Consider the following 10,486-nt stretch of genomic DNA (forward strand, 5'->3'; position numbering starts at 1 on the left):
TAAGTGGAGATATAATGTAAACTAGTGACATTAGACAAATAGGGAATTTGGCTGGAAATTAGACATCGGCTACCTACTATTTAGCATGTTTTTAAATATATCTATGAGTAGAGATATTGTGTAAACTGGTGACACTAAATCAAACTCTTATTTATTGTTTGATTTGATATGACTTTGAGTTAAGTCAAGTAAAACATTGCCATACAAATGAGGCGATCGAAGTAATTTATTGTCATCTTATTTGATACAATACTATATACATTATGTATATTCATAATTTGTGGGCATCATTGACAAATATTTCATATAAGCACTTTTCATATTTTATTTTCTTTACCACTGAATTATGATAGGGAATATTAAATTTTGAAATACATAATTTGTGATATAATTGCATCATGTTAGTTATTAAGTAGCCACAAACATGCAGTTTTACAATTACATGAATGAATTGTTTTGGAGTGATCATCAATCCTAGCCAAAATATAGTTTGGACGAATACCTTAATAGATAAACTGATTAATATAACTTACTGCCAACTAACACATAGTCAATTACTTGCCTAATAATCTAATACTCTTACAACGTAATCACAAAGGCTTCAACGAGTGGAAGAGCCTAATTAAATTAAACCTATCTAGATATCATAAATAATCTATGGTTTTTTTATTGGCAAGAGCTAGTTGCATTGTAAATAAATAGTCACAATAATATGGTACATGCATTACAAGAAACAAAAAAATGAGGATCATGAAAATGGATTCCCGTTGGCTCCGTGTGTGTGTTCTAGTCCTCCTAATCCAGGTAGTTGTTTCCCATGAGACAACTAAGCCACCGACTGACTTCTTTCTGTGGTATGGAAGACACTATCCTCACATTCCATACTTTCCCCAACCTTATCCGTGGTTTGCCCGTTCTCCTCGCTCATCGCCTCCGTCTTTTATAAATCCATTTCCTCCAACTCCAAATGCATATTGGTTCTACAAAAACCCTTTTGCTCCCAAAGCTCCATCTCCTATGCAAGCGCCATGATTGTAACGACCCGCTAAGCCGATATTTTATTATTAGCTTGATTATCTATATAAGTAACTTTTATGCGATTAAATCCAAGCTACTATAGATTGTCGTCGTTATTTGTTTTGACGATAGACAAGTGAATAGAATCCACAAATATATATAATACACCTATATGAATATAATAAATTTAAATGAATAAATAAATAAGATCCTAAAATTCAAAATCTTGATGTCCGATACATCCAACAAAAGTCCAACAAAATTTAATACATCCTGCGTTTTAAGAAAATCGGGTACTTCAACGAGGACAGCCTCGAACTTGAACCGATTATACCTACACCAATTAAATAAACAAGTGAACAAATACTCAAATAATTACATTAATAAAAAAAAGAGGGCAGATCATAGAGGATCGATCTTTTCGGACACTGCATTAAATGCTGCATTAATAGATTGCAGTAGAAGCCATCTTTCTCTGACAAAATATTTGAAGGATACGCCACTTGCCATCTATTATGTATAGATACATTTATGCAAATAATTTTCTTTAACTCACACATTATATCAAATAAAATATAAGGATATTGCAAGTGGGTAGTATGCATTTAATGCATATCATCTTTGCATATCTCATAACAAGATTTGTTAAGGAGATTGAGGGGGTAGATTATGCCAAGTAAACAAGTAAGATATCAAATCTGTGCAAGAGATCAAAACCGTATCAAAATAGGAGATTTTTATATCATAGCTTGCAACTTGTCCAAGGATGACAACTATATATAACCCCAAAGTCTTTACAAGTATCGAACACCCAAACTTCTCTTCACACACACCAACAAATTGAATGGGAGAACAAGAATCAGGGACGGGGGAGTATTTCAGATGATTATAGGATCATACTCTACAATCCAACAACACTTTACTTTGTTCCCACATCAAAAGGTAAACACCAAGCCTTTCTTTTCTTTCATCTATGTACAAGCATGCATATACAATTTCGAAGATATAATCTGCCTAAATTTGGAATTTACAACACCTAGCCTAATAGTATGTTTCACCTTCAAGTCTTCCAAATTACAAGAAATGCTGAAGTAGATCCAAAAACGTGAAAACCCAAAATGAATTCAATAATAATCAAAAGGTTAGAGAGTTTTATCTTGGGAGCACACTTCTGCCGAGGATAAATTCACAATCTCTACAATTTGCAAATTACACACCAAACTTTTAGATCAAAGGTCAGATCTTTAGGAAAATAATTAAAATGGAAATAGAATGAAGTACCCTTACCTTGCTTGTCGAAACCGGCGAAGAGGCGGCTGGCGAGAACGGTCGGAGAGAGGGCAGCATCGGTGGTTCACCATCGAGCTGCAGCGGGCGACGGCGGCGTTCCTCCTCGCTGCGGCAGCAGCTTCTCCCGGCGACTCTGCGACGGCGGACGGACAGAGGCGGCGAGGCAGCAGCAGCTGGCGACTTCCTGGCGACCGCCGCGGCAGCTCTGACGGCAGCGTCGAGCCGGAGAGAGAGCGACGGAAGGGGGAGGGCTTCTGCGATGGAGGGAGGGGGTAGAGAGAGAAGAAAGAAGATAGAGGGAGAGAGAGTTGACCGATTTGGGGAAAATGGGAGTCAAAATTGGGCAATTGTATTGATAAAAGAATTTGGGCTTTTACTTATTTTCTTGGGCCTATTAGTTAAAATGGGATGGTTGCTAGATTGGGCTCCTTTATTTGTTTAATTGGGGCTTTTAAATTAAATAAGAAGTAAGAGGTGAGGTAAATAATTAAGTCTTGGGCTTTTAAATAAATCTTTGGGCCGATAATTAATCGTGACAAAATTATTTAATTAATCCCGGAATATTTCGAAGGATAAATAATTTTATCCTAAGTCCGAAATAAATATAGTTCGAGGGGAAATGGTTGCGATAATTTAATTATGCACTTTTAAATAATTTTTGAGATTTTTTTTAATTCAAAATCGTGGAAGGAAATACGAGGAGCCAAAGGAGGAATTATGGCCGTAAGCGGCCGACCGGCATCGCCCCGCGACACCTCGGGCGGCCGCTAAGGAAATGGAAAGAAAGAGGGAGACGACGTTCTCAAGTCACATAAATAATTAAGTTTAATAAAGAAGTGCTATTGATTAAATTTCCCAATTTAATTAATAAGCTAGTTTCTAAAATTTTGTAACAGTGAACAAATGATAAAAGAAATAAAGTAGGGACATGCATTCCTATAAGTATGTGAATTTCTCGAGTCTTATTAAAAAGTTGTTTGTTTTTAAAAGGCTATCTCTGCAAGTAAGGTCGGAGTAAGAGATTCAAGTAAGGAAAGTAAGCGATCAAGGTGAGCTTTCTTATACTAAAATACAAATCGTATTTTATGAAAACAAGAACACATGTTCGTGATTTTAATGATGTTGTCATGCCATAAATGTTTTGTGTATGATGCCTATCTGTTGGCTACGGCCAAGTGAATTATGAATGATGATATAAGCCGAATTCGGGTCCCAGTGAGGGTGGTGTCCCCGCTCGGACTAGTGTACACAAGCTACCTCTGACATGTTGGGCAGAGCAGGTGACCGTGGAAGGTGGCCACCTTCCCGGCACAAGAATACCTCTGACATGATGGCAGAGAAGGTGACCGTGCGAGAACACCATCTCGACGGCACAATGTGATCAGATATGGCTAAGTACAGGAAAAAGGGACTGCAGTCCAATGTGAATATTTTTAGTAAGCTCGGGCATTTTCAATAAACCTCGAGTGTTACTGTGATGTTGGCTTGACAATATTTTCAAATGTATATGTGTAATTTTCGGTAATGTGTTCACTGAGTACTTTTTGTACTCAGCCCTACATATATTTCTAAATGTGCAGGTTGAGCAGCGAAGTGGTGGAGGAAGTGCTATTGAGACAAGACATTTAATTCAGTCAGATTTTGACTCTCGGAGGTTCATGTCTTCATACATGGAACCGCGTTTATTTGTTTCCGTTGTGCATCTTAAAAGACTTAAGTCTATTTTGTTCAAAACTCTGATATTTTGAAATTTCTTTACAAACAATTACTCGAGTTTTCATGATCGAGTATCTTTCTTCTATGTATCAACACTTGATTAGTCATGTATCGCAACCAATGCTTGATTTTATTTTCCCCTTATTTCTTTCCCCGCTTCTTTAACCCTCCCCTAGTCGCGATCAACCGTGTTTTCTATCCTTAGAAAATGCGGTCGTGACAGAGTGGTATCAGAGCATTCTTTCTCGCTCTGAACCCGAGAGTCTTCTTTGAAAATCTTTGGTCTAGCCTTGTTCCACTAGACTGTCTAATCGATGAAAATGCTATTAGCACTCCCACCAATCGCACTCAACAAGGAAAAAGGTAACTTGTTCTTTTTCAAAAGAAAGTCAAGATGTTTAAAAGTTTGAAATGGAGGAATAACTCATGCAGTTAATTTGAGTGAACAGATGAAAATACCAAGTTTAAAGAAAGAGTTGATATTTCTTGATTTGGTAGCGTGCTTAAAGAAAGAGTTAGTATGTCTTTTCTTGGCTAAAGACTGTGAATGTATAAATAAAAGAAGTGACTTTCCTGAATGGAAAAAAGGTACTGAAATATGAAAGAATAAAGTATACGAGACTGGTACCAATTGGTAAAATGATACCTGTTTTTGAGTAGTCTTTGAATCAGGTTGTTAGATTGGGGAAATCAAAATTTTCAAGAATTTAGAATACTTAGTTATGCGTTCCTTCTAGAACACAATATGAACTCGAACTTAGAAGTACAGTATGAACATTTCTCGCTTTCCCGAGCGACGAAAAGTAAGTACGCGATAGAAAGAAACTTCGTCACGAGAAAAGCACTCTAACATAGAACAAAACGATGTTTCTAGAAGATGGTAGGGGTTGAAAGCCATTTTCTACGTCCCAATGACATGAATAATCTAGGTTAGCCATTATCTTTCTTGACAATCCAATCACTCCAAAGGGTCGTACCTTCGATCCAACTAAGTGATATATACATATTTAGCAAGAGAATTGACTGCAACGTAGACAAAGAATCCAGTCTTGCAAATAATAAGTAAGCAGAAACGACGTGTTACGAGGATGAGCGTTATGACGAATCGGGAGTACCAAAGAGTCATAATCCCCACATATAGTCATCTGACGTGATTGTAAGGTGCAAGTAGCTTGTGACCAAAGTTTCCCATAACTCATTTACCATCCTCTATAAAGAGTTAAACAACGAAGTATCACCATTGTAGTTAACCAAGAAGATTCATCAACAATGCTTACTTGGATTCCCATGAATTCCATTTTTTCTCACACCCCACTTGATCAAAATACCTTTTGTTGAATGAAGAACTTAAATGACTTCTTTTGCAAGGTAATGTGTCATTACTTTCCCTCTTCTATGTCAAGGTTGTGAATCACTTTCAGTTTTGAGCTTACTCCCTCATGTTTTCTGATAAGCTCCAGTGACTACGGTCCTTCTTTACTCATTCTGTATAAAAGCAATATTTTGACTCACTGATTTCCTGCCACCAAACTCCTATACTAGGAGCTGTTGTATTTTTAGCCTTCAGAATGAACATGTTTTCCTAAACAATTATCTTTTCAATGACGTATCCCTCAAAGATCATTAGTGGACCTTTGTGTTTTCAAAAATGCTTCTTGACAAGCTCTTTAGTTTTTATGAGTAGTCCCCGCTTCTTAATTCCACTATAATTATTCCATCATGCTGTGAGCTCCTCCTCAACTCCAAGTCTAAATCAATTTGCTCTCTCCCTGAACTAGTTTGCTCTGATTGTCTTCCCTACTAGTTAATTTCCGTGATTTGGCTATAAACTTTGTAAATTTATTAACGTGATATAGTATCACGATGTTGTTGACCCAAAGTGGTAGTTCCTTGTTATTCTTCTTTCTCAAATCCACTTGAGCACAGTCATCTTCAGTCTTACTATATTCGAGCAGCCATCTGGTAAGACCTTAAACCTTTTAATTTGACCTTTTGTGTTCTCAGACATACTTATTGACAAGCTCTTTGTTTTACATGAGTACTCTCATATTCGGAATTCAAATATGACTGTTGTCTCTTGATTTGAGCTTTTCTGCAAGCTCCATGTTAAAGCTAACACATTGCTTCTCCCTTGGCTAGTTTCCTCTTGTTGCCCTCTTTATTAATTAATTTTCCTGAATTGCTTATAAACTCTAAAAATTTCGTTGATATGATCTTGTATCACAGTGTTGTCGAGCAAATTGCAATTGTTTATTTTCCTATTCTTTTCAAATCCATTTGTAACCAACCATCTCAGGTCTTCCTGTTATCATCTGGGGGATACTAGAAACTTTTCTACTTCACTGTTCATTTTGATTATATTATTGGCAACCTATTATTGACATCTGCATTCTATTCATCATACCTCACTTTCGCAATCTATTCCATCTAGCAAGCTCTTACCACAATAAAATTTCCAAGTTCTATGGGTATAGCTCAAGCCTTTTGAAGTTGTATCTTTTCTTTTCCGGGAGTGAGCATAATGAGCCCAATTGAGCCTAGTCTTTGCACTTCATGAAAACCTTTGTTGCAAGCTACTGGTGAAAGTTTGTGGTGAACCAAACACTCGCGTAATTGAAATAATTATAATTGTTTTGTTTTCATGGTTACCTTGGAGCCTACACAAAGCAAGAACGATTCGAATATTTCTCTTGGAATCCCAAATTCAGTTCCTATCAAAGTTAAAATTGTTAGACCACCTCTAAATTTCCTCGTGTGAGACCCTCAAGGAAGCGCAAGACCGCAAAAAATAAATAAATAAATAAAATAAAATAAAAATAATCCTACGCCGATGAGCGTCGAACGGAATTGAAATTTAACATCAGGGAGAAGGTCTTCTTGAAAGTGTCCCCTTCCAAAGGAATAACCAGATTTGGACTCAAGGGAAAGCTGAAACCACGATTTATTGGACCCTATGAAATTCTGGAAGAAGTGGGCCCAGTAGCATATCGCTTGGCATTACCACCCAACTTTGGGAACGTACACAACGTATTCCACGTCTCCCAACGTCGAAGGTACGTGTTCGACAAAAAAAAAAAATTGTGATGCGCCACGAAGAAATCGCTCTAGAGCCTAACCTGAGTTATGAAGAAAAGCCGGTAGAAATACTAGATCGAAAGGTGCAGCAGCTTCGGAACAAGTCGATTTCTACAGTGAAGGTTTTGGAAAAAAAAACCACGGACAGGAAGAAGCAACATGGGAAATAGAAGAGAAAATGAAGGAGAAATATCCCGAGCTTTTTGTCTAAACACTTGCTAAATTTCGGGATGAAATTTCTTTTAAGAGGGGTAGAATGTAACGACCCGCTAAGCCGATATTTTATTATTAGCTTGATTATCTATATAAGTAACTTTTATGCGATTAAATCCAAGCTACTATAGATTGTCGTCGTTATTTGTTTTGACGATAGACAAGTGAATAGAATCCACAAATATATATAATACACCTATATGAATATAATAAATTTAAATGAATAAAAAATAAGATCCTAAAATTCAAAATCTTGATGTCCGATACATCCAACAAAAGTCCAACAAAATTTAATACATCCTGCGTTTTAAGAAAATCGGGTACTTCAACGAGGACAGCCTCGAACTTGAACCGATTATACCTACACCAATTAAATAAACAAGTGAACAAATACTCAAATAATTACATTAATAAAAAAAAGAGGGCAGATCATAGAGGATCGATCTTTTCGGACACTGCATTAAATGCTGCATTAATAGATTGCAGTAGAAGCCATCTTTCTCTGACAAAATATTTGAAGTATACGCCACTTGCCATCTATTATGTATAGATACATTTATGCAAATAATTTTCTTTAACTCACACATTATATCAAATAAAATATAAGGATATTGCAAGTGGGTAGTATGCATTTAATGCATATCATCTTTGCATATCTCATAACAAGATTTGTTAAGGAGATTGAGGGGGTAGATTATGCCAAGTAAACAAGTAAGATATCAAATCTGTGCAGGAGATCAAAACCGTATCAAAATAGGAGATTTTTATATCATAGCTTGCAACTTGTCCAAGGATGACAACTATATATAACCCCAAAGTCTTTACAAGTATCGAACACCCAACCTTCTCTTCACACACACCAACAAATCGAATGGGAGAACAAGAATCAAGGACGGGGGAGTATTTCAGATGATTATAGGATCATACTCTACAATCCAACAACACTTTACTTTGTTCCCACATCAAAAGGTAAACACCAAGCCTTTCTTTTCTTTCATCTATGTACAAGCATGCATATACAATTTCGAAGATATAATCTGCCTAAATTTGGAATTTACAACACCTAGCCTAATAGTATGTTTCACCTTCAAGTCTTCCAAATTACAAGAAATGCTAAAGTAGATCCAAAAACGTGAAAACCCAAAATGAATTCAATAATAATCAAAAGGTTAGAGAGTTTTATCTTGGGAGCACACTTCTGCCGAGGATAAATTCACAATCTCTACAATTTGCAAATTACACACCAAACTTTTAGATCAAAGGTCAGATCTTTAGGAAAATAATTAAAATGGAAATAGAATGAAGTACCCTTACCTTGCTTGTCGAAACCGGCGAAGAGGCGGCTGGCGAGAACGGTCGGAGAGAGGGCAGCATCGGTGGTTCACCATCGAGCTGCAGCGGGCGACGGCGGCGTTCCTCCTCGTTGCGGCAGCAGCTTCTCCCGGCGACTCTGCGACGGCGGACGGACAGAGGCGGCGAGGCAGCAGCAGCTGGCGACTTCCTGGCGACCGCCGCGGCAGCTCTGACGGCAGCGTCGAGCCGGAGAGAGAGCGACGGAAGGGGGAGGGCTTCTGCGATGGAGGGAGGGGGTAGAGAGAGAAGAAAGAAGATAGAGGGAGAGAGAGTTGACCGATTTGGGGAAAATGGGAGTCAAAATTGGGCAATTGTATTGATAAAAGAATTTGGGCTTTTACTTATTTTCTTGGGCCTATTAGTTAAAATGGGATGGTTGCTAGATTGGGCTCCTTTATTTGTTTAATTGGGGCTTTTAAATTAAATAAGAAGTAAGAGGTGAGGTAAATAATTAAGTCTTGGGCTTTTAAATAAATCTTTGGGCCGATAATTAATCGTGACAAAATTATTTAATTAATCCCGGAATATTTCGAAGGATAAATAATTTTATCCTAAGTCCGAAATAAATATAGTTCGAGGGGAAATGGTTGCGATAATTTAATTATGCACTTTTAAATAATTTTTGAGATTTTTTTTAATTCAAAATCGTGGAAGGAAATACGAGGAGCCAAAGGAGGAATTATGGCCGTAAGCGGCCGACCGGCATCGCCCCGCGACACCTCGGGCGGCCGCTAAGGAAATGGAAAGAAAGAGGGAGACGACGTTCTCAAGTCACATAAATAATTAAGTTTAATAAAGAAGTGCTATTGATTAAATTTCCCAATTTAATTAATAAGCTAGTTTCTAAAATTTTGTAACAGTGAACAAATGATAAAAGAAATAAAGTAGGGACATGCATTCCTATAAGTATGTGAATTTCTCGAGTCTTATTAAAAAGTTGTTTGTTTTAAAAGGCTATCTCTGCAAGTAAGGTCGGAGTAAGAGATTCAAGTAAGGAAAGTAAGCGATCAAGGTGAGCTTTCTTATACTAAAATACAAATCGTATTTTATGAAAACAAGAACACATGTTCGTGATTTTAATGATGTTGTCATGCCATAAATGTTTTGTGTATGATGCCTATCTGTTGGCTACGGCCAAGTGAATTATGAATGATGATATAAGCCGAATTCGGGTCCCAGTGAGGGTGGTGTCCCCGCTCGGACTAGTGTACACAAGCTACCTCTGACATGTTGGGCAGAGCAGGTGACCGTGGAAGGTGGCCACCTTCCCGGCACAAGAATACCTCTGACATGATGGGCAGAGAAGGTGACCGTGTGAGAACACCATCTCGACGGCACAATGTGATCAGATATGGCTAAGTACAGGAAAAAGGGACTGCAGTCCAATGTGAATATTTTTAGTAAGCTCGGGCCTTTTCAATAAACCCCGAGTGTTACTGTGATGTTGGCTTGACAATATTTTCAAATGTATATGTGTAATTTTCGGCAATGTGTTCACTGAGTACTTTTTGTACTCAGCCCGGCATATATTTCTAAATGTGCAGGTTGAGCAGCAAAGTGGTGGAGGAAGTGCTATTGAGACAAGACATTTAATTCAGTCAGATTTTGACTCTCGGAGGTTCATGTCTTCATACATGGAACCGCGTTCATTTGTTTCCGTTGTGCATCTTAAAAGACTCAAGTCTATTTTGTTCAAAACTCTGATATTTTGAAATTTCTTTACAAACAATTACTCGAGTTTTCATGATCGAGTATCTTTCTTCTATGTATCAACACTTGATTAGTCATGTATCGCAACCAATGCTTGATTTTATTTTCCCCT

The 10,486-nt window shown here is 37.5% G+C and overlaps 3 long non-coding RNA genes across 4 annotated transcripts; 1 reads left to right on the plus strand and 2 right to left on the minus strand.

Annotated features, from left to right (window-relative positions):
• Positions 1-707: 707 nt before the first annotated feature.
• Positions 708-10,274, plus strand: LOC121742468. 2 transcript variants are annotated; one of them, XR_006038055.1, is made up of 5 exons: positions 708-1,959; positions 3,298-3,356; positions 8,045-8,280; positions 9,618-9,676; positions 10,209-10,274. It is a non-coding gene; the product is annotated as an uncharacterized LOC121742468 (long non-coding RNA). The 2 variants fall into 2 exon arrangements; XR_006038057.1 differs by lacking the exons at positions 8,045-8,280; positions 9,618-9,676; positions 10,209-10,274 and adding an exon at positions 3,888-3,953.
• On the minus strand, positions 1,195-2,854 carry LOC121742477. The gene is made up of 2 exons (XR_006038060.1): positions 2,305-2,854; positions 1,195-2,212 (listed from the first exon to the last, which is right to left on the minus strand). It is a non-coding gene; the product is annotated as an uncharacterized LOC121742477 (long non-coding RNA).
• Positions 8,246-9,175, minus strand: LOC121742481. The gene is made up of 2 exons (XR_006038064.1): positions 8,626-9,175; positions 8,246-8,533 (listed from the first exon to the last, which is right to left on the minus strand). It is a non-coding gene; the product is annotated as an uncharacterized LOC121742481 (long non-coding RNA).
• Positions 10,275-10,486: the final 212 nt, after the last annotated feature.

The sequence above is a fragment of the Salvia splendens genome, chromosome 1 (genome assembly GCF_004379255.2).
Source record: "Salvia splendens isolate huo1 chromosome 1, SspV2, whole genome shotgun sequence".
Taxonomy (NCBI): Eukaryota; Viridiplantae; Streptophyta; class Magnoliopsida; order Lamiales; family Lamiaceae; genus Salvia; species Salvia splendens.